The 25,577-nt window shown below is 38.9% G+C and overlaps 1 protein-coding gene across 12 annotated transcripts in view; it reads right to left on the reverse strand.

Annotated features, from left to right (window-relative positions):
• Window positions 1-25,577, reverse strand: part of USP49 (ubiquitin specific peptidase 49) — a 95,714-nt gene that overhangs the window by 52,343 nt on the left and 17,794 nt on the right. For 9 of the 12 annotated variants that reach the window (XM_023253959.2, XM_045057539.1, XM_045057537.1 and 6 more), the window contains one exon: window positions 7,787-7,860. The exons of the other annotated variants lie outside the window; for them this stretch is intronic. The gene's annotated coding sequence lies outside the window, so the exon portion shown is untranslated. The remainder of the gene's footprint in view (window positions 1-7,786; window positions 7,861-25,577) is intronic. 12 annotated transcript variants of the gene reach the window in all.

Raw genomic sequence — 25,577 nt, forward strand, 5'->3', positions numbered from 1 at the left:
AACAACCTAATAATGGTTAACTGACACTGGGATATAGTCACCAATATTCAGGCTGAAGAAAGTTCTATAGGACAAATGATTTCAAATAGGACAAATCGATTTCAAGGAAAAAGAGTGGGGGGAGGCAAGAGACAGAGAGAGATACTCTCAGTTAATTGAAATGTCTGAACTTTACTTGGATCCTGATTCAAACGAGCAAACTATTTAAAAAAATGAAATATTGGGGAGATTGAACATTGACTAATAGATATTTGGTGACATTAAGGAATTACTGTCAATATTTACATACATGATAATTATTGTGGTTAGGTTTATAAAAATAATTCTTCTCTTTTAGAGGCACATGATAAACTATTTATAGATAAAATAATACAGTGTATAAGATTTGTTTCAAAATAATCCAGGACTAAGGTAAGGAAGAGGGAAGGGGTATAGATAAGGTTTGAAATTTTCTATAATATAATTTTTTAATTATGGAAAGCAAGGTTCATTTTAAGTTTAGCAAAGGAGGGGCACCTGGCTGACTCTTGTCAGTAGAGCGTAATACTCTTGATCTTGGGGTGGTGAGTTCGAGCCCCATCTTGGGGGTAGAGTTTTAAAAAAAAAATGTTTAGCAAAGGATAACTGGAGTCCTGTTTTTTCTTATTAATTTTATACACTTAAAAAAATAAAATTAGGGGCACCTGGGTGGCTCAGTTGGTTAAGCCTTTTGATTTCAGCTCAGGTCATGATCTCCTGCTTCGTGGGACTGAGTCCCGCGACGGGCTCCATGTTAACAGCGGGATTCTCTCTTTCCCTCGCTCTCTGCCCCTCCCCCACTTGTACTGTCTCTCTCAAAAGTAAATAAAGTTAAAGAAAATAATAAAACTAATATGTGTACAGAATATAAAAACTGCAAGAGTAAATCTCTCTGGTTTCCAACCCTGTTGCCTCTCTAGAGGTAGCTACTGTTAACTGCGCATTCTTCTGGAGCACATTTCCAGGAATATCTTATGCATTTAGAAACCTAATTTGTAACATAAATCAAACTTTATCATACATCTTATTCTACATCTTTTTTTTTTTAAACTTAACATACCTTGGACATTTTCCCATATATCTGGCTTCACCTCACTCTTTTTAAAGTCTATATCATATTCTATGATATGGACTGCATAATCCCATTTAACTAATTCTTCTACTAATGAAGAATTATGCTATCCTCAGTGTTTTATTGTTACAAACAATGCACCATGAGTATTCTTTGGCATCTATCATGAGACACTTATGCAAGGGTGTCTATGAGATAATTTGCAGAAGATGAATTGCTGTGTCAAGGGATATATGCATTTAAATTTTTGGATATCATCGAGCTGCCCTCCAAGAAGGTTGCACTGATTTATACTCCCTCCCTCACTTCCCATCAGTAGTAATTGAAAATGTGTTTCCCTAGTACTGGGGATTGACACATCCTTAAATAATTTTCAACCTCACATTTGAAAAATTATATATATATATGTATATATATATATATATATGTATATATATACATATATATATATGTATGTGTTTTGTTTGTGTGCCTTTAATTATGGTGACTATTGATCTTTCTTCTCTTTATGTGAATTGTCCATTACTGTCTTTTACATTGGGTTCTTCATTTAGAACTGACTTGTAAAAACACTTTGTGTGTTAATAAAATCAGAGTACGTGCTTCCAAAAAGGAAAAAAAAAAAAAAGGCCCTCAAATTACAAATTTAAAAATACTAAAGATTAGCTTAAAAACATGAATATATATTACCTACCAAGAAATCATGTGACTGAGTGAAGTCAACTTTCTGTAATAGTATATGATATGATTACAGGGCATTCAGATAAATGTCAAAAAACAAAGAAAGGAATACAGAAGACATATCAGATATTCGTATCTCCAAGAAACCATGACATTCACAGGTAATTATTGTTCAAATTTACTAATTTCCACTTGCACTTCTTCCCACCAGACCTCAGGCCTAGATATGGCACTCCTATTCACCTGACTTGAAAACCTGGCATTCTCTTTAACACCTTATTCATGTCACAGTCAAGTCAGGTTGCCAACGCCTACTAATTTGTATTCAGAAATGAGAGTATAAGACTGAGGGCTAAGTTCTTTGTTACAGTAGCTCATTTAAGAGAATGGAATCAAATGCACCCCACACCCCCAAGGTTCTTAAACCTAATTACCTTCCTCATTGCTACTGCTACTCTCTCCCCCTCAGTCTAGGCTCTTAACACTGCAGGCCTGTGTTATTACTACTTCAAATGCTAGTTGATCTTGATGCCTATCTTTTTAGATCTACCATATCTCTTAACTATTATCACTGTATTAAACAAAAACAGCATTTTACCCTATACTATATTCCCTTGCTTAAAAAATCCACAACGGTTGGGGTGCTTGGCTGGCTCAATCAGTAGAACATGCAACTCTTGATTTTGGAGTCATGAGTTCAAGCCCCACACCACATTGGGCATAGAGCTCACATAAAAAACAAACAAAACCCACAATAATTATCTATCTAATATCCAATAGATAGTTGATACACAGAAAGCATATTTATTTTTAAAAATCTATCTCAAACACGGCATTACCTTTTACTAGGCCTGCAACTTTAAATTTGTTTCCATATTCATTAAAATGAGGTATTATCTATATGCCTCAGAGTGGATGTCGATGATTGAATGAAATAATTTACGTGACAGTGCCTAGCATATAGGAGGTGCTCAAAAAATACCAGGTGAATAGCACTAATGTGAATGAATATTCTAACCTCAATAACATTTGAATGGATTTTTAAATGAGAGAAAAGACCAAGTGTCTAACACAACTCCTGGGATGTTGCATGTACTCGATAATATATGTTACAACTTGGGCTTCCAGTAAAGCATGGAAGAATGAATACATGTTTATCTCCTTTCCTCTCAAAATCCCATTAAAATCCCAGTAAAGGGCAATAAAGGGCATAAATTCATAGGGACACAAAGAGTGGCAAATGACAGAACAGTACATGAGAGATATCACAACTTTGGAATCTGGAAAGTAAACAGAGGAATGGAAAATTGTAACAGACAAGGGCATGCTAAAATTTAAATGCTGCCCACATCAGGGCGAACAAACAAGCAAGTGGGTCAGAACTTCAGAAACTGGGAAGGCCCAGGAATTAGAGACTCCATGTATCTCTCTGAAGGTAGAGGTAAGGTGTGGGATTTAAGGGATTTAAAAGAACAAAAAAAGAGGTTGGTTGGGCATCTTTGAAATGATCCCTTACAGTTTCCCCCATCTCTGCCCTAAGCAGCCAAGTGGCTATGTCTTTCCCACTCTGGCAGAAGACTGGGATTTTATGTGAACCCTAGACATTCTGGTCTTTAGTATACCAGGCATGGCTAGAAATGGGCACCTGGCAGGTAGCAATGCTAAATAGACAACAGGCATTTGGTGCATTCTGATTAAGGTCACAATGCCACCCAATTGGAAGAAAAAAAAAAAAAAGAGCTTCTATTCAAGTGTATCCTAAAATTAAAATAATCTTTAGAGGCAATTTTTGGTCATTCATATTTTGAATGTCAGTTTTTTTTTCCATTAATATTCTAATGGTACTCCTAGTTGTCTGCATTTAGAAATGACTGAAGTCAGTGAGTGATATGATAGACATCCAGCCAGTGAGCAGAGTCTGATGGCCGCATTAGTTAACCTTCAAGTCATTATTAAGTGACTCAATCTAATGAGCCAAGTAATCTCTTTCTGTATAAAAGTCTATTAAACAAATTACAGGGTCCTGGGAGCAACTCACCAGGCAAGGAAAATCTCACGGATGTATGAACATTTTTCTTCAAATAATGAAAAACAATTAGAATAAATTTAACATCGGATGGTATTGAATTTTTTTAAGTTAAATTTCTTGACAAAAGCGGCGCCAATTTGAAAACAAAACAAGATTAAAACAGCCACAACAGGGGTGATGAGATAGGCTACCTTTATTGCTCCATGTATGATTTGAAAAATCCCAAACCACTTGTACCTGTTTTTTTTTTTTAATAATAAAAAATAAAATCACAACATGTTAAGCAGTTTCCACTCTATCCTCAGCAGTCACTGAGAAACAACAGTCATTGTTCAAGACCCACAGCAGCCATCACCAACTCTGAGACTCCCCTGAAGAGAGGGCTGTGCCTAGACCAAAGGACTCCAAGGCTGGAATGTAAGCTCCATGAGGGTAGAGGCGTTTTTGTTTTTATTTTGTGCACTGACTTATTTCCGGCCCCTAGAACAGGACTGGAACGTAGTAGATGCTCAGTTAATATTGTCAAATAAAAGGCTGTCCTGAAAGGTCCTTTTGGTTGCTCCCACATTCCAATTGTGGCACATATCAGAGGGGTCATTGGCAAGGTTGGACAGTATTCCCACTTCAAATCAAGCCCTTCTTTCTCCAGATTTCTCCAGACTATAATCTGGAATATACCCTCTAGCACAATTATGAAAAAGGAGCAGAAGTTTCATTTCTCTAGACCAGGGGCACAGCCTCAGCCTATCAGGATGTCACTAGAATGTATAGGGAAATGTTGTGTGGTGGGCACCACCTGTGACCACCCATAATCCACTCAATCACTAGACAGGGCACCATGACTTTCTGGTTCACACTGGGCTCATTTTTATGTTCTAACATAGAAATAAACCTTAGTCCTTCTCACTGCAAATGTAGAGAAGAGTAGCCTTATTTTACATTCCGCAAGTCTTTCCTGGATTAAGGAAGACAGCTATATGCTCCTATCTGTTTCTGTATTCAGTTGGTTATTCATCACGTAGCCTTTGGAAAACTCCACTACATACTTGCGAGCAAATAATGTTTTAGTGCTGCCATGAACATAGTTTTGACTCCTGAAAAAGTCTCAGGGACCCCTAAACGACTCTTAAAGACACTGTTGTAAAAGGTATGTATACTAACAGCCATAACTGATCAACATGTGGAAGGGATTCAAACAGGAAATGGAGTTAAAAAAGATAGAGAGGATGGGACACCTGGGTGGCTCAGTCCGTTAAAGCAGCCAACTCTTGGTTTCCGTTCAGGTCATGATGTCATGGTTCATGAGACTGAGCCCCACACTGGGCTCTGAGCTGACAGTGCAGAGCCTGCTTGGGATTCTCTCTCTCTCTCTCTCTCTCTCTCTCTCTCTCTCTCTCTCTCTGCCCCTCCCCTGTTTGTGTGTGCGCTCTCTCTCTCAAAATAAATAAAACATTAAAAAAAAAAAAGGAGACAGGAAAACATCACTGACTACATATGATCACAGTTTACAAGAAAGCCAAAACATTTTATCAGTGTTGTTATTATCTTAAATGTTGCTTACCCTTTGTACTTTACCATATTTCAACAGGAAATGAACTGCTATGTGAGGAAAAGCCAATGTTTCTCCCTGACAAGACAGACCTCGGAACAAAACCCACATACTCTAACTCCTTACAGTTCCTATACAAATATTGATTGTTAATGTATATTTACTGTTTAGACCATCACTTCTAAGTGACATTCTAATTATAAGATACATAAGTCACCTTTCTCCTGCCTTGCCTTTCCTTGCACAACTTTCTGCTGTCATTCAAATATTATTTAACAGAACAAAAGAACAATTTCCAATCACTAATCAGCTCCAAAATGCTGCACGGTTCAATCTTTCTGAGTGCCCGTTTCTACAAATAGCAGCTAAATGGCAATCTACAAAAGCAACTCACTCTAATCCCTTTTAAACATGTACATATCGGTCCTTAGCCAGGTGCAAGTGATTTTCTATCTACTACATACGATTCAGAAAAAAGCAAAACAGCTGTATTCATTTAAGTATGGTCCAAGACAAATAATTATTTACAGATTACCTTCTCACACCATCCTTTTCCCCATACTTAAGAAGATACATGATTTCAAATTTTCCTTCCCACAGTCATACAAAAACAGATTAGCTATGGTGACTTTTTCAGGAAATATTTGGCTCTGTTATCTCACTTAAATTTATACCCACCTTAACAAACCTTATGAGTTTATAAAGTAGGCCAGCAGTTGCAAGCTCTGGAACAGACGATCTAGGTTTGAATCCTAAAGATGCCACTGGCAATGTGACTTTGGACAAGTTACTTAATCTGTGCCTCAGTTCCTTCAACTTTTAAAATAAAGATAACAGCAGCATCTGCCTCATAAGTACATGATGGGGTTAAATGAGATAATGAAGAAATAGGTAAACACTTAAAACAGTGCCTAACACGGAAAAAAGTACTTAGTAAATGGTAACTCTGTTTTTATATATTAGTCTTCTGAAATAGAGCAGACAGAACAGTCCATAACAATCTAATAGAGCCCCAGAACAATACAGGAGGAAAATATTAAGGAGAGATGACTATCTTAGTGTCCTTCCTTCTTAAAAATAGGTAATTGTCTGCACTACCTAAGAAAGTGCTGACAAGCCATGGAAAAGATATCAAAGACATTTTCATAATTATTATAATTCTGTGAAACAAGAAAAAAACCTCAAAAAGACTTGTCCCTCAAAATAGACTGGAAGAGTCTTAACAGAAAATTTGACATACCTATCTAGAAACAAGAGAATCATGCATTCTGCTTTAAAACAGATACTTCTGTGGGCAGGATAAGACTATCACAGCCAGAAGGTAGTTTTATGCATGTGTCCCTGTAAGCATCATGTACACCATGAGATATGCAGTAAGAGCCGAAGGTGTCTAATTCTATTCTCACATACAGTCCAGCAGCATACTTGGAGGGAACTGAAGCTTGAAACCAAAAAGAACACTTTCACGAAAAATTTTAAAAATCCATGCCACCATGGTTAACCTTATCATAAGATGGCTTAACTCCTGCAGTGTATCAGAAAAAGATTCATCTGTGGAAGGCTGGTACATAAAAAGGCTAACTGGGATACAGAGGAAAATTATAGCTAACGCTTTTACTGAACATTTACTATGTTCCAGGCATTATTCCAAGTGTTTTAGATGTATTATCTAATTAATCCTCAACATCACGATTAAACAGGAATTTTACTGTCCCCACTTACACCCAAGGAATTGAGGCACAGAAAAATTAAGTTGCCCAAATTAATGATAGCTAGTCAAAATCAATTTGGCTTCTAAACCCAAGTTTTCAATCATTAGGCAAAATAGAAGGTTGCACAAATACATATCATACACTCATATACCCTTGGGGGGTAGGGGGGGGGACTAAGGTTTAGGAAGAGGATTTTGGTTATCTATGACATTTGAATTATTGACAATAAGAATGTATGGACTTGTATGATTAAAAAAATTTATCTCTCATAAATTAGCCACACATTTTATTGGGCTTTCCGTGGAATTCCACTGACATAATGTGCACGTGCCTAAATGAACAGGATGGCCACAGTGAGCCTAACATCATAGCGGCTGGCAGTATTTGGAAAATGAGAAGGGGTGGTTAATACCCTTGATAGGTCGTGACGTATGTGGTCTCTATCTAGCCACCAGTAAGCTTCAAGACCCACCCTAGACTTGTTTTTTAGTATAGTTGCTGATCTATAGGTCCTACTTTTGTCTTCAAATATGGTTATGTCCCCTCATAGCTTAAGTCAGCTCATAGTACTGAAAAATTCACAACAGTAAGAAGGAAAGAGATGGTCAAAGTTCAGAATGGGGTTAAGACAAATATAGGGACTGATCACTCACCCTAATGGATACCAACCTTGACCACTTACTACAGATTGGCCATACATAATACTATTACAGTTTTTTTCTTACCCATTAAACAAGTTTTTTCCATCTTCTTCCATATTATTCCACAGCCATTGATTAGGTTTCCTCTTCTCTATTACCTATGGGGGAAATAATCCATAAGGCTGGGCTAATATATAGCAAGAGAAAAAAAAGCAATTTCTTGAATTTTATTTATAAATTCAAAATAAAAAGGATCAGTACCTATGATATATGACTACATGGAGTTTAGGTTTAAAAACTCAATGAAACTTGGGGCACCTGAGTGGCTCAGTCGGCTGAGTGACCGACTTCAGCTCAGGTCATGATCTCACAGTTTGTGAGTTCGAGCCCTGTGTCGGGCTCTGTACTGACAGCTCAGAGCCTGGAGCCTGCTTCGGATTCTGCCTCTCTCTCTGCCCCTCCCCCACTCATGCTCGGTCTCTCTGTCTCAGAAATAAACATTAAAAAATTAAAAAAAAAAACTCAGTAAAACAGCTATTAATCTGAGGAGTAATGACCTCAATAATTATGATGATGATCTTGAAAACTGGGAAATTATAAGTTGGCTTAATTCTGAAAACTATTAATAAGACTCCAAATGTTCAAATATTTTCCATGTAGATTCTACTTATAGCATTTAAACTGCTGCAATATCCTTTTTTTCAATATTTATTTTTGAAGACAGAGAGAGAGAGACAGAGCACAAGTGGAGGAGGGGTAGAGAGACAGGGAGACAGAATCTGAAGCAGCCTCCAGGCTCCGAGCTGTCAGCACAGAGCCCGACGTGGGACTCGAACTCACAAACCGTGAGATCGTGACCTGAGCTCAAGTCGGACGCTTAACCAACTGAGCCACCCAGGTGCCCCTAAACTACTGCAATATACTTTTGAGTGGGAAGAGTGGAATTACAGATACATAAAATAAATCGCTACAGTAGGAACAAACTAACAGAAGACATCCTTTTAAATGGTCATTAAAAATAAAGTCCCTAACAAACGAATTTCAAGCTTACCTCCTAGTGAAACTTGCTGAGTTCTCAGGTTTTCTGGCATTATGCAAGGCAAGAGTACAGGATGCAGAGTAACAGAGACCAGTTATCATCATGATGTCCACTTACTAGTACAAGACCTTATGCAAGTTTCTTAATTTGTCTGAGCCTGTCTTCTCATATACTTCACAGCACTGGTATAGGGACTAAATGAGAATGTAGGTAAAATGCTAGGTCACTACCTAGCACATAGCTGATGATCGATAAAGATTTAGCTTCCTTCCTTTATCTTTCTACCTTTAGAGCAATTTTCAGGGCTTGAGAAGGAGAAAATCCATTCTTGAAAACCTTACCTTATTTTTATTCCATCAAGTAATAACAATAACAATGATGATGATAATGAGGAGGAGGAGGATAGCTGCCCACGGCACGTATGTAGCCTTTAATGTGTGCCACTCATCTAAGCACTCTCGCACATATTAACTCATTCACTTCTCACAACAACTATGACTTAAGTATTATCTTTATTCCCATTTCACAGACATTGAAACTGAGGCACAAATAAGTTCCACAGTTACTAAGGGGCAGAGCTAGGATTCAAAATCAGGCTTCTGCTCTTACGAAATACTAGCACCAAGGACTAACATTCAAATGAGACCAGCGATGCCCTTCCTTGAAGACCTCTCTAATATTAATGTGGTCAGACAGGTAATGTTCAGATGGCTTACCAAGTAGAATAGATTCATATTCTAGGTAATTAAAGTTAACTAAACATATAAAATAAATATAACTAAATATTAAATATAACTAAGATTTAATATACAAACTATACTATATGTAGCTTATATTTTAAAATATAATTTGTATATTATGTATCTCAAAATGTTTTTAATATGTATTTTATAACATATTTTCTAAAGTTTAGAAAGTTCATCAAGAGAATATTAATAAATTTAAATGTGAAAAAAAATCTAACCAAGATTATGCCTTTCTTGGCAAGGTCAGTTACGTGGTACATTCCAAAATACAAACATTCATTATCCTATCTATACTTGTCTGTAACTATCTTCCCCTGTAAACTCCTGCAGGACAACAATAGTACCTCTTCTTACTTACTGTGAACATCAGTAATGTCTAAAACTGTGCCTAGTCTTTACAAGACGCTCAATAAATACTGATGAAAGAACACGCTGGATATTAAACAAAGAAAATTTTTTTCTTTTTTTTAATGTTTATTTATTTTTGAGAGAGAGAGGGAGAGAGACAGTGTGAGTGGGGGAGGGGCACAGAGAGAGAGGGAGACAAAGAATCTGAAGCAGGATCCAGGCTCTGAGCTGGTAGCACAGAGCCCAATGTAGGGCTCGAACTCACGAACTGCAAGATCATGATCTGAGCCGATGCCGGATGCTCAACCAACTGAGCCACCCAGGTGCCCCAAAGAGAATTTTCAAATCCATCTGTCATTTCTATTCACATTCTAAGGCACCAGCGCTCTAGGCTTACTTCCAACCACCCATCTACTCTATGATTTTAACGTTTATTTATTTTTGGGACAGAGAGAGACAGAACATGAACGGGGGAGGGGCAGAGAGAGAGGGAGACACAGAATCGGAAACAGGCTCCAGGCTCTGAGCCATCAGCCCAGAGCCCGACGCGGGGCTCGAACTCCCGGACCGCGAGATCGTGACCTGGCTAAAGTCGGACGCTTAACCGACTGCGCCACCCAGGTGCCCCCACTCTATGATTTTAGTACCAGCGAGGCCTTGCTGGATTTAAGTGCTTTCTTTGACCTGGTCCCATTTTTGGCCTATTCCAATCTATAAGCTCATATAGCAAAATGTTTTACTACAAAAAGTCTCAAGTATACAATTAATTAATCAGAAGACTCATGCAAGAATGCATGCATGCAACAGATTATTATAGCACTCTATGGTTTTCAAGGTGCTTCCAAGCATACCTCTCAGGTGCCTGAAGACAACGCTGAGAGCAGACAAGGCAGGTGTGGTAAGCCAGGAAGCTACATCTAATGTTGATTGTTTTGAAGTGGAAACGTATTTTCACTGTTACTGCTGAAGAGCCAATGGCTTAGAACCTGAGTTAGATGCTTTCTCTGTAATTTTGAGTCAATTTCATAAGTAACTTTTTAAATTATGAATGATCAGTCATATCTAATCAAAATAAAAATAGGCCAAAAGCCTTAGGAGATACAAAGGCAGACTAAACTCATACAATAAGGAAAAATTTTACATTCACCCACCACTAAATAGAGAAACCTCATGGAAAATTATAAGAACACCATAATTAAATGTCTCTTGGATGCCAAATTAGGAAGTCTGGGTTCGACTGGCAGGAAGAGAGAAAGCTAGGCTGGATATCAGCAAGCCTAGATTTCAGTCCACACTCTATTACTAAAGAGTTTTGTGATTTCCAGGCCCACTCAAATTTGAAATTCCACAATTTGTACATGTCGCCCAGAGTAAATAATCATGTAAAAAGAAACATTTAACACTACATTTCAGAGCACAGTATGCATAGCATGAACAAAAGCTTCAAGATCTGTTGATTTTACTGTTCTAAGTTATTAGTTGCCATGGGTTTCACCCATTAATGGCTCTAATGGTTTATGTTCGAATTTAGGATCTCCGCACAGAAACTGCAAAACAGATTTATGATTTTGTGTGAAATACAAGAGGTGCTAGGACTGATCTTACACACTCTGACCATGATTCAGAATAGTCTAGGTGGGACCACCTGGGTGGCTCAGTTAAGTGTCCAACTCTTGATTTCAGCTCATCATCTCACAGTTCATGAGTTCAAGCCCCACGTTGGGATTCTCCCTTTTCCTTCTGCTCCTCCCCAACTCAAGCTTGCTCTCTCTCACTCTCTCTAAGTAAGTAAGCTTAAAAAAAAAAAAAAAAAGAATAATCTAGGTGGCAAAATCTAAGTTCACTTGCCAAATGAATTGATTTCTTACAAACTGTTTATTAAAGTGCTTTTTCGGGGGGCGCCTGGGTGGCGCAGTCAGTTAAGCGTCCGACTTTAGCCAGGTCACGATCTCGCGGTCCGTGAGTTCGAGCCCCGCGTTGGGCTCTGGGCTGATGGCTCAGAGCCTGGAGCCTGTTTCCGATTCTGTGTCTCCCTCTCTCTCTGCCCCTTCCCCGTTCATGCTCTGTCTCTCTCTGTCCCAAAAATAAAATAAAACGTTGAAAAAAAAAATTAAAGTGCTTTTTCGGGACACCTGGGTGGCTCAGTCCAACTCCTCATCTTGGCTCAGGTCATGATCTCATAATTCGTGATATCAAGCCCAGCATTGGGCTCTGTGCTGACAGCATGGAGTCTGTTTGGGTCTCGGTCTCTCTCTCTCTCTCTCTCCCTCCCTCCCTCCCTCCCCCCCCCTTTCCCTCTCTCTCTGCTCCTCCCCTGCTCTCTCTCTCTCTTTCCCTCTCAAAATAAATATATAAACTAAAAAGAAAATGTTTTTTCACCATTAAACAGAAATATGGTCCATGAGTTTATGAAGCTATGTTATACAGTGTACATGGGATATCAACCTAGACTATGAACTTTCTGAGAAGAGGTCGTTTCTCATTCTAGTGTCCTATTGACTTAATATATACTGTTGGTTGCATGAACTGCTGATAGAGGACCCCCTCTTTTAAACTGGGCTTGATCTCAAATTTTACTTCTTAGGCAATATGCTTTCTAACATTTACAAAGCATTTTCAACTAAAAACTTCATATGGCATTTGCCACTGTAAGCCATAACTTTTCTCATCTCTACATATGCACGTTTGTTTTAGAATAAAACGCTGCGCGTTGTTTCAGCCTTCTGAAATAAAAATATATTGGGACCAATACAATGATGTGTGAGAGATCCAGAGTGTCAAGCGACACATTAGAAAGATGGTCAAGTGACACATTAGAATATTTTTCCCCCTAAATTCCTGTGTGGTGGTTAGAATCAAAAAAGTTCTAGAAGTCTACCTGTGTTGATTGATTTCCATATCTAATAAGACACTAGATGGGCCTGTTTATTCATAAGGGGCATGAGAACACAGGAGACTGCAAGAGCCTTAGCAAATCCTCATATTAGCAGTGTGACCCTGGGCAGTTCACTGATGTCTTGGGAATCTCTACAGTCTCCCGTGTGAATAGATATAACATCAGCTCTACTCCCTTCCAAGGGTGCTGCATCAATCAGGCAAGAAAACGTGTGTGGAAGTGCACTGTAAACTGACAAGGGCTGCACATGGGTTAGGTCTTCTTTCCTTTGCTACCAAAAATAGCAGAGACTTTAGATCATTATTGTGGTGAGAAGAGACAGTGATATTTGAACATTTCAGGTGTTTGGGGGGGACATGCTAGGATAAAAGAACCTGATCTTTCATGTGGAGCGCAAGAATCCTAAAATGTATTTGGTATCTGCGTCTTTTAGTTAAATAACATCCTGGTCTTACCTACCAACTTATAGGGATTAAAGGGCATAAGATCTTAGCCACACTGGGGATTTCTTCTCACCAAAAAATAAAATGACTTATTTTATTATTTTTAAAAATTTTTTAATGTTTATTTTATTTTTGAGAGAGAGAGAACGAAAGACTGAGCATGAGCGGGGGAGGGGCAGAGAGAGAGGGAGACACAGAATCCGAGGCAGGCTCCAGGCTCTGGGCTGTTAGCACAGAGCCCGACAGGGCTTGAACCCACGAACCACAAGATCAAGACCTGAGCCGAAGTTGGATGCTTAACTGATGGAGCCACCCAGGCGCCCCCCAATATAAAAGGACTTAAAAGCAATAGCATGATATGCTTGCATTCTCCCCAGTCATCCAAGATAAATACATGCAAACAAAAGCAATACCAGATCCCATTTAGTGTGCAGAGAAGCAGTGACAGCCACGAAAACAGCCTTCCACAGAGCACACACCGGAATTGGTATTTCATCACTGTGCTTAAATCTAATGCTGCTTTTATACTCCCCACATATAATAAATACTATTAATTGGTAGAGTTCAGCCTGCCAGCATACATTCAAACCATTTTAAAAACATTAGTTGTCATTACCAAGCACGTTTTATAAATACCATACAACAATTTTGTCAGCACAGAGCAGCAATTTTAATGGGAAGAGAACATTTATGAACATTTATTATACTCCTACTAGATACCGTGCTGTGTGAGGTGTTTTCGCATATATTTGTGCATTTAATTCTCACAAACGAGGTAGGTGTCAGTGGCACTTTACAGATGAAGAATGGACACTCAAATTGGTTATTAAATGACTAGTCCAGGATCACACAGCAAAAAAAAAAAAAAAAAAAAAAACAGTACCTAGGCCCCAAGATAATTAGTGCAATTCAGTCACTCTACATCAGTGGCAAAGAACATGAGGTTTAATTAAGTAAAGTTTTGTGCCATGGTAAAATTTAGTTGGCAGTTAGCAATATCCTGAGACACTTTACATATCTTGTTCAAGAAGAGACTGAACTGTAAATATGCACTCCTTCCGTAGAAACAGTTTCTGATTTTAAATTTTAAACATAAAGACTTAGCACTGCAGGCTGGCTCAGTCAGTAGAACATGAGACTCTTGATTTTTGGGGTCATGAGTTGAAGCCCCATGTTGGGTGCAGAGCTTACTTAAGAAAAAAAAAAAAGACATCACTGCAGCTAGTTCTTTTCAGAGATAACTCTGCAAAGGAAATATAAATTCACTAGAGTCAATAACTGTTTTGTAAAGAAACTATCTCTTGGAAATCCTATCAAAATAAGTGCCAAAAATTACTTACAAACGTGAAAACATTTTAAGAATTTTGAATATTAGAAAAATGCTTCCTATAATCACAGCTCTTAAAATCTCTTAAAAGCTAACTCTAACCTACATATCACTATCTGCTATTCTATACAGTGATATTGTTGGTTTTCTCTGAAAATTCCCGTTAAAAAATCAGGTATTTATAAGGGCTCAGTTGGTTGAGCGTCCAACTTCCACTCAGGTCATGATCTCGTGGCCAGTGAGTTCAAGCCCCACATCGGGCTCTGTGCTGACAGCTCAGAACACGGAGAGTGCTTTGGGTTCTGTGTCTCCCTCTCTGATTCTCCCCCGCTCAAGCTCTGTATGTCTCTCTCCTTCAAAGATAAATAAACATTTAAAAAATTAAAAAAAAACAACAGGTATTTATAAAATAAACATTTTAGAAGGGCTCTAAAATGGACAGTACTAATGATACAAAAAGATTTAGGACTATATATCTGTACCAAGCAATGAGATGTTAGGAGTGTTTGGACAAGAACCAAAACCCTGTAGAGCTTTCCAACTAAATGGTTCTAGCAAAAAGCCTGATGGCTAAATTGTTATCTGGTTATAGTATTCCAAGATACAAAATAAACCTAGATTTTAAAAATATAAAACTGTATCAAGTTATAAAACACCACCCTAATTAGGTGTTGTGGTTAAGAAAGCAGGTTTAGGGAGCACCTGGGTGGCTCAGTTGGTTAAGTGTCCAACTTCGGTTCAGGTCATGATCTGGCAGTTCATGAGTTTGAGCCTCACATCTGGCTCTGTGCTGTCAGTACTGAGCCTGCTTCAGATCCTGTCCACACCCTCTCTCTGCCCCCCTTCTCCATCTTTCAAAAATAAACATTTAATAATAAGCAAAAATAAATAAAACACACATGTAAAAGAAATTAAGGCCTCTCATTACTGAGCTAATTTGTTTCCAAGTTTAGAATTTAAAACATAATAAAAAAAGGGTGTCTGGGTGGCTCAGTCAGTTCAGCGTCAGACTCTTGATTTCCGCTCAGATCATGATCTCATGGTTTGTGAGATTGAGCCCCTTGACGGGCTCTGTGCTGACAGCACAGAGCCTGCTTGGGATTCTCTCTCTCCCTATCTTTCTGCCCTTCCCCACTGGCGCTAGCTCAAGTGTGTGTGCTCTCTCACAAAATAAGTAAATGAATATTTTTTTTAAACCATAGAAAAAGAAGCAAAATCCTAACATTCTTGATAGCAGTCAGGGTGGTGATTAACCTGGGGTGGGGTATAAGGGAGGATCAGACAGGGAACTTTTACACTTATAGGATGGTTATCCCGGCTTTTGTTTCACTGGTCTTTATTTTATGTTTATTTTTTTAATGTTGATTTATTTTTGAGAGAGGCAGAGTGCGAGCAGGGGAGGAGCAGAGAGAGAGAGGGAGACACAGAATTGGAAGCAGGATCCAGGCTCCAGGCTGTCAGCACAGCGCCTGAAATGGGGCTTGAACTCTCGGACCATGAAATCATGACCTGAGCCAAAGTCAGATGCTTAACTGACTGAGCCATCCAGGTGCCTTGGTCTTTAAAATGTACATGATGTTTTGGGGCATCTGGCTGGCTCAATCAGTAGAGCATGAAACTCTTGAGCCCCACTGGGTAGAGAGATCACTTAAAAATGAAAGCTTGGGGTGCGTGGGTGGCTCAGTTGGTTAAGTGTCCGACTTTGACTCAGGTCATGATCTCCTGGTCTGTGGATTCGAGCCCTGTGTCCGGCTCTCTGCTGTCAGCATGGAGCCCACTTCATATCCTCTGTCTCCATCTCTCTGCCCCTCCCCCTCTCATTCTCTCTCTCTCTCTCTCTCTCTCTCTCTCTCACAAAAATAAACACGAAAAATAAAAGAAAATAAATATAAAATCTTTTTAAAAATCTTTTAAAAATATAACAAAATGTATGTCCTAAAATATATCCCACATATATAATATTTCACAATAAATAAATTAGACAAAATAAGTTAAAACATTTCGAAAGTATAATGAGAAAGCACATTTTAATCTTAGAAAAGGGGGAGAGGAAAAAAAACAAAAAATAAAATAAATGCTGTATCATTCTAAGTGTTCTAGATTACTTCAGATTATGTATGGCAACAGCTTAGCTCAGTTATGGAAACATTTCCAAAAGACTCCATTCAACCGTATGAGACGTTATTTTTCTTTGTGGGTTAGTTCTTACGAAGGGTATTGTTGATTCCCTGGGAGCACGTCTTTATGATCATAAAACCTGGAGGTTGTAAGGAATGTCAGAAGGCTTCTCTTACAACATGTTCACTTTCCACACAAGGGAACGTTAGACCCCTTCGCTTCCAAATAACAGGTTTCCCCACTCTGCTCCCAGCTGTTGCAGCTAGCCACCAACGTGACACAAAGGGGGAGATCCTGTTTTCTCAATTACTTTGAAACAGTGACTAGAGAAAAGGTGAATTTATACCAACCATCAGGAATCTAGACCTAATATGTACCCCAACAGATGCCAGTACCTACAGAGGAGCCTGGTGCCTCAGTCAAAGAAGGCATTCTGGAAACATGTGCGTAAGTGAATTTAGTCAAAAGTACAAAGCAGCGGTTCTGCCCCAAATATTTTACATATAAAAGAAAATCACCAAAGAATTCTATGTCATCATATAATGAATTCAGTAGTGTGCTGTGGGCAAATGTACAGAATACAAGAGGGAATAGGGAAATAAGACAAAAGATTAATGTTGCACGGGGTAAAATGGAGACAGAGGTCTTAGAGGAGAAGAACTGGGAATTAAATTTTGAAAAGCTGATAAAGAAAGCATTCTAGGATTTCTCCAAAGAAACCTGTTGATCTTTTTACACCTGCTTCCCTTTTCCACATTACTGTCTAATTTTAACAGATATATCCACATTCCCCCTCAAAGAACTTTTGGAACCCACTGAGAATGGAACAGTAGGAAGAAAGAAAAGAAACCTTTTTAAATGTTTAATATAAATTCTTCAAAACAGAAACATCTTTAAATGGTAAATACTCATTTTCTTAAGTTTTGAAGTTCACCAAAATAAAACTGGACCCCCCAAATTAATAGAAAAACATTTAAAAACAATCCCCCAGGGCACCTAGATGAGTCAGTTGGTTAAGCGTCTGACTCTTGATTTTGGCTCAGGTCATGATTTCACAATTTGTGAGCTGGAGACCCATGTTGGGCTCCATGCTAACAGCATGGAGCCTGCTTGGGATTCTCTCTACCTCTCTCTCTCTCTCTGCCCCTCACCTGCTTTTCTGTGCACTTGCTCTCTCTCAAAATAAATACAAAAAAAAAAAAAAAATCCCTCCACACTCAGGACTGCAAACTTAAAGCGTACATAAAATTAACAGGACATGTGGGTACCATGAGCAACGGATAAAGGGCTTCTCTTTCCAGCTACTTTAATGAGAGACAACAGAGCCATACTGGTAAAGAAAAGACAACTGGAGAAGAGACTCACTTCCAGTTCTAGATAGATTAGCAAACATAAATAAGCCACTTCTGCACCCTGGCTCTGTTTCCACATCCGTAAAAGTAACATTAAGTTACCTGATGACCTAACGTTCTATTATTCTATCTGTAAACTTCCTAAAGCCACTCAGATATCATTATCTTCTAGCAAGCTACGTGTTAGGCATTCATCCATAAGGGTAGCAAAACAGAAAATGAATCTACATTATCCAGAATTCTGTACTGTAGCAAAATTTTACAATTAAACAAGCCATTCTAAGTCTTGCACTGAAAAAGTGCATTAGAGAACTAAGTTTGGATTTTCGATAAAACACGATGCATTGAACACCCACATTTACCTCTTTTGTTCTCTCCGTAACTCCACTAGAACAGCAGTAAAAACAAGAGCTACAAGAAAAAAGAATAGGAGAGGAAACCACTACAAGTTTTTGGAAGATGAAAAGCAGATGGGTAGGTTATTTGACTTAGCATAGAATGTAAAACCTAAGAGCACATTAAGGGGAAGCCCAGAGCAAACTGAATTGTGCTGGGACACACCAAAAAGCTCAGAATACCTCTGCAAGTGGGGACAGCAGACAGGGCTGAAAAAGAACAGGGTGAAAGTTCTAACCCAAGATTCCCACCCTAACCCCAAGCAGCCACTGGTCAGAAGATGGGAAGCCTATTCTGGAAACTAGAGAGACTCTGGACTTAAACACAACTGGGGGAAGGCCTAGCAGTCTAAAAAGATGGAGATTATGGGAAAGTAGATATCCTGAAAGGTAATCCCCAGCTCTTTCTCCATTCAGCTCCCCAAATGTTTCAGCCAGGGATAAGCCAAAGATGGGAGCATTCTCTCTGGAGATGAATTTGCCCCACAGAAAAACACCTACGAGTACTGACTACTAGAGGTGACCTCCTAACTATCTTTTTTTTTTTTTTTTAAGTTTATTTATTTTTGACAGAGACAGAGTGCGAGCACGAGCTGGGAAGGAGCAGAGAGAGGGGGAGACACAGAATCCGAAGCAGGCTCCAGGTTCCGAGCTGTCAACACAGAGCCTGATGCAGGGCTCGAACTCACAAACCGCAAGATCATGACCTGGGCCGAAGTTGGACGCTTAACTGACTGAGCCACCCAGGCGCCCCATCCTAACTATCTTATAATGAATAATAGCACCAGCCAACTTTTAGAAGCCCCCACTCTGTCAAACCCAGCTTTCAGTTTTTCAGTGGCTCATTATGGAACATGAGTAAGACAGCCAAGGCTATACATTTAAGAAAATCCCCTAAATGAAAAACTAAAATAAATGATCAAGTAAAGGTATTTTAAGGAAACAGATGGTACAGGAAACTGCAGGAAAAAAATGTAATTACAATTAACATACTGAGAGAAGAACTATCCCATGAAACAGAAATAGAAGACTATTAAAAAGCAACATTCAGGTGTGCCTGGGTGGCTCAGTTGCGACAGACTCTTGGTTTTGGTTCAGGTCATGATCTCATGGTTCGTGGGATCAAGCTGTTGGGTTCCACAGCTGGCACACGGAGCTTGCTTGGGATTCTCTCTGCCTCTCTTTCTACCCCTCCCTCACTCGCACTGTCTCCGTCTCTCTCACAATAAATAAACTAAAAAAAAAAAAAAAAAAAAAAAGCAATATGCCGAGGGGCGCCTAGCTGGCTCAGTTGGTAGAGCATTCAACTCTTGATCTCAGGGTTCTGAGTTCAAGCCCCATGCTGGGTATAGAGATTACATAAAAGTAAAACCTTAAAAAAAGGGGGGGGGCAGCATTCAGAGAAAAAAACTTGAAACTTAAAAATATGATAGCAGAAACCTAATTAGAAGTGTCTGAAGATGAAGTTCAAGACATCTTCCAGAAAGCAGAGCACAGAGACAAAAAAGATGAAATATAGAAAAAATGGGCAAATTAAAGGACCCATCAGTCCATACATTCCAAACACAAAGAATAAGAATACAAGAGGGAAAGAAGAGAAAAACCAGGGGCAAGGGAGAGAAGAGGGAGGGGCACCTGGGTGGCTCGGTTGGTTAAGTGTCTAACTCTTGGTTTCAGCTCAGGTCATGATCGCAGGGTTATGGGTTTGAGCCCCGCATCTGGCTCTATGCTGACAGTGCAGAGCCCACTTGGGATTCTCTCTCTCCCTCTCTCTCTACTCCTCCCCTGCTCACATGCTCACATGCACTCTCTCTCTCAAAGTAAATAAATAAAAACTTTAAAAAAGGGTGGGGGGGAGAGAAGGTGGAGGCTGGTTAGAATTAAAGAATTCAAGTAAATCTCCCAGAACTGAAAAATGCATGTTTCCAGATTGAATAGGCCCCCAGTGTGCCCTATACAACAGATAAAACAAGGCTCACAGTAAGGCAGATTATCATAAAATTTCAGAACATCAGAGACAAAGATCAGCTCCTAAACCACCTCCAACCGAGGGGAAAGAAAAAAAAAAAGAGTCAGAACATCATCAGACTTTTCGTTAGCAACAACAGAAGCTAAAAATCAATAGAACAATTCCTGCTAAACTCAGAAAATTATTCTATATTCTACACCCAGGTAAACTATAAATCAAGTATGAAAGAAAAAGAAGACATTTTCATACATGCAGATTCTCAAATTTACATCCTATGCACCTTTTTCTTAGGAACCTTCTGGAAGAATTGCTTAAGTATAAACAACGAAGGGGAAAGATGTGGCATCCAGGAAGCAGGGAGTCCCAACATAGGGAGGAAATAACTGTTATATAGAAAGGTAGATCCAAGGATGATAGCTGTGCAGGTCTAGAGAACGATCTATACAGACTTTAAAAGAATAGCAGCATGAGTCTACTGCCTAAAAGTACGGCATTAAATGCCAAAAGAAACAGCTGGAAGAACAGAAAATGGGGTCCCTGTAGAGGTCAAATGTTGGGGAGAGGGAAAGCAGGCAGGGTACTTTTTATGTTGCACACAGCTTAGCATTGATAAATATTAAATTTTAAAAGATTCTTCAAAAGGTTAAAGAGAATGTTTAAAATTTTTTTTATAATGTTTATTTTTGATTTTTTTTTATGTTTTATTTTTGAGAGAGACAGAGACAGAATGCGAGTGGGTTAGGGGCAGAGAGAGAGGGAGACACAGAATCCAAAGCAGGCTCCAGGCTCTGAGCTGTCAGCACAGAGCCCAACACAGGGCTCGAACTCACGAACTGTGAGATCATGACCTAAGCCGAAGTCGGACGCTCAACCAACTGAGCCACCCAGGCGCCCCAAAGAGAATGTTTTAAAATCACATCTAAAAAAACATGATTTCCCAAGCAAGATTTCCGAGGGAAAAAGAAAATGATAAAGAAAAAAACGTAATTTTCAAGGCAGAGCAAAATCAAGTTATTTGAAAAACACTACACCTTAGCAGAGAGTGTGGCTTTGCTTGAAAACTATGATGAGTAGGAAACAATGTTTGGCTGACAGATACTTACTCAAAAGTCATAATCACAAAGCCAGAAAAAAAAAAAAGGAAAAATTTAAACATATTATGGTATGGTTGGGGAAAGTTCATAGTTTATGGTTACATCAAACACTTCACAAATTAAGATTACTTTTTCACACACTCAAGCAGATGCTAAATCAAAGTTAAAAGAATAACTTGACTGCATCACATTTTGGTAAGAAGTGAAAACGCTTAAGAGACAACTGTTTCTTCAGGAAAACGCAAATACTGCAGCTTTGTTGAAACAAGTCAACGTTTTGTGTCAGGGTCGTGTATCCTTTCCTAACGACTGAAACAAACAGCAGTGGGATTCACCGGCAAACCTGAAATGACTGTTGCCCAACCTTCTGTATAAGCCCCTAAGAAATGGCATCTCAGGAAATATGCTCTCCTCTATCCCCAAATACTGCAAAAATGAAAACATCCAGATTTTCTATTGCCCTCTCATAGCAAATGCACCTAAAATAGTATTCGTTCATCGTATTTAATACTATCTACTTCTATCTCATGGATGTTAAGATCATACTTATAATCAAGTATTGGGCTCTTCAATAAACAGGCAATTAGAGAGGGTGCTGCCCACTATTTACTCAGTTTTCTGACATCTAGGGAGGCTGCACACATGGAAAATAGCTGGATCTAAGATTCTGTGATAGTCTACTGATTTGTGGCCAAGGAGATCTTTTTAAACTACTGCAATGAAGCACTCTCCCACCCAATCTACTCTGGTAAAAACACTTGCTCTCCTTTTGGCATCAATGAAGGCAATGGAAGAGATGAATGTGCAAGCTGGCTTAACTGTAGCATACTATACAGCCTTCAAATTGAATGCATAAAAAAACACCTTCGTTTCAGTCTCTTGGAATCAAGAAGAAAACAATACTTTAAGCTTCTGCATAAAGTATGATGTTCTTTTTGAAGTTTGAGAAAACACATAATAGCTTATAAAATATAATGCATAACCAAGAGCTCCTCCAGCTTTAAAATAATAATAAAATACTATGTCCAGATCTATTCTCAAAGCAAATTAGCAAGACATTAGGAAAAAGTCTGCACTGCAAGAAAAAAAAAATTTATAACAATGTATGGTGATATCAACTAGACTTATTGTAGGTGATCATTTCACAGTATATACAAATAGCAAATCATGTTATACACCTGAAACTAACATAATGTTATATGTCAATTATACTTCAATAAAAAGTTTTAAAAAATTTTATTACATTTATCCTTTCATGCTTCTTTCACAGAAGGGAAACAGCTAACTAAAATATGAAGAAATGTTCAAACTCATTAGTAAGTAGAAAATATAAATTAAAATAAGACATAATTATATAGCAAAAATTCGAACCGTGGACAATAGCAAGTGTTGGGAGGTGGAGAACGCAAGGCCTATGAGGGGTACGCGCTGATCTACCACTCAGCAGCCTGTCGGTACCTATGCTACAATGCCACTCCTGAGTTTGTATCCCAAACACATTCTCCACGTGTCCATAATGAACACAAACAAGACTGCTGTTAGCAGCACTGTTTACGGTAGTCTAGGCATCCATCACTATGGGAATGGATGCGCACCATGGAACAGCATGCTGCAGGTTGGAGCAATTAGCTAAGTGTACATCCAAAAACACTCCCAGATCTTAAAACAGGGCTGAGTGAGAAGAGTAAAACCAAAGTAAGAGCTATAACGTAGTTCTTTAAAGATTTTGGGTTTTTTTTTTTTAAGTTTATTTATTTTGAGAGAGAGAGAGAGAGAGAGAGAGAGAACAAGTGGAGAAGGGGCAGAGAGAGGAGAGGAGAGAACCCCAGGCAGTCTATATGGCCAGCACAGAGCCCAATGCAGGGTTCAAACCCACAAACTTTGAGATCATGACCTGAGCTGAAACCAAGAGTCGGATGCTTAACTGACTGAGCCACCCAGCTTGCTCCTAAAGATTTTAAGTAATCTCTATACCCAACATGGGGCTTGAACTCAGAACCCCGAGATCAAAAGCCGCATGCTCCACCAACTGAACCAGCCAGGCGCCCCAGAGCTAAAGCATTTTTACAGGGAGAATTCTATAGCCAAATTCTGCAACAGTGAAGTATGGTGAAAAATTTTAGAATGAATGATAAGTACCCACCCCCGCCCCAAATCACTAAGCATTAAAAAAAAATTTTTTTTTAATTTATTTATTTATGAGAGACAGCATGAGTGTGGGGGAGGGGCAGAGACAGAGGGAGACACAGAATCCGAAGCAAGCTCCAGGCTCTGAGCTGTCAGCACAGAGCCCGACACGGGGCCTGAACTCACAAACCAGGAGATCATGACCTGAACCAAAGTCGTATGCTTAGCTGACTGAGCCACCGAGGTGCCCCATTTTTTTTATTGTTTTTTTTTTTTTTAAATCACTAAGCACTTTAGAAAGATGCATATAGAATCAAGGACATACATCAAACACATTAGAGAGGGTGCTTGTGGGGTGGGAGAGGAAAATAGGCATGGAAATGGGGGCTGAACAAAAGGCCTTTATACACCAATGCTAGACTGTGCCCAAATCATAGGGAATGAAGTTCAGATTCAAGATATTTTTCATTCATGCACACATTACTTTATTTTAAAAAATTTTTTTAATGTTTATTTTTGAGACAGAGACAGAGACAGAGACAGAGACAGAGACAGAGACAGAATGCGAGTGGGTTAGGGGCAGAGAGAGAGGGAGACACAGAAGCAGAAGCAGGCTCCAGGCTCTGAGCTGTCAGCTCTGAGCTGTCAGCACAGAGCCCAACACGGGGCTCGAACTCACGAGCTGTGAGATCGTGACCTGAGCTGAAGTCAGACGCTCAACCTACTGAGCCACCCAGGAGCCACATTAATTTATTTAATGAAAATTTACTGAACACCTCTTAAGTGCCAAGTACTGTGTTTAAATATAAACTTTTCTTGTTATTTCTGCTAAAGGTTTTTATCTTAAAACCTCAAAAAGACATATGCTTTAAGATACATTTTAACTGGAAGTGGAAAGGAAAAAGAATTTACATTAGAATATGTATACTATAAAGTGAGAAATTCATCGTTCTTGAAATAGTTTTGTAAATTTTTTTCATGAAATATGAATATACCTTCAAACTCTTTAAATGACAAACTTATATGAAAGGTTGAAATACAGAATAAACTCTGAAGTCCTACCAAATTACACTGTCACATCTCAATCCACAAGTAAAACATCTTTTCTCATGGCTTTCAGTGGTGAAACAATTTTTTTTGGAGGAGAATTTTTTTCTACTTTATTTGTTCTACGTAATTTTTCCAAAGATATTTCAACTGCTCAGGAACACTTCTTGCCAGATTTCCATTTTCTAAAAGAATTCACAAGCAGACTGCTGGCTGCCAATGTAGGTGTTGTAGCTAATATGCTCATTTACACTGTGCTGCTAACAAAAACTGATGAACACATTCAGTGCAAAGTGACATTATCTAGTCCAAATCTCATGGGCATAGAAAAGATGTTTTCGATCCAAATTACCTGTTCCCCTCTTTTTTTCCAACCCCCAAATGTTGACTAGTATACAAGATAACACTGGTAAACAAAACCAAAAGCAACTTGGAGGGCATCCTATGTCTAAAACTCTAAAATTGTGAACTGTCAGGGGGCACCCGAGTGGCTCAGTTGGTTAAGCGTCTGACTCATGATTTCAGCTCAGGTCATGATCTCACAGTTAGCATGGAACCTGCTTGGGATTCTCTCTCTCCTCTCCCTGACCCTCCCTCTCTGTCTCTCTCTCAAAATAAGTAAACATTTGAAGTAAATAAATAGGTAAAATTGTAGCCCTTCAGTATTTGATACTAACAGTTGGTAGGTGGGAGGATGAATGGTGAAGAATGCTGATGGTTGAGCCAACCATCAGCACCACTGGAAAAACACACAAGCTACGCGGTCTGTCAGAGGGGTCAGCAGAATCTTCAGCATACATAATAAAAGACCACACATTAATTTATTCAGGCTTACAAAAGATAATGCATTTTTATTCAATAATAATAGCGAACAATGAACACTTACTGTATGTCAGTCACTGCCAATGGACTAGGTACCATTATCATTTCCATTTTATAGATCATTTTTCACATCAAATGCAGGCTCTTTATCA

The sequence above is a fragment of the Felis catus genome, chromosome B2, assembly GCF_018350175.1.
Source record: "Felis catus isolate Fca126 chromosome B2, F.catus_Fca126_mat1.0, whole genome shotgun sequence".
Classification (NCBI taxonomy): Eukaryota; Metazoa; Chordata; class Mammalia; order Carnivora; family Felidae; genus Felis; species Felis catus.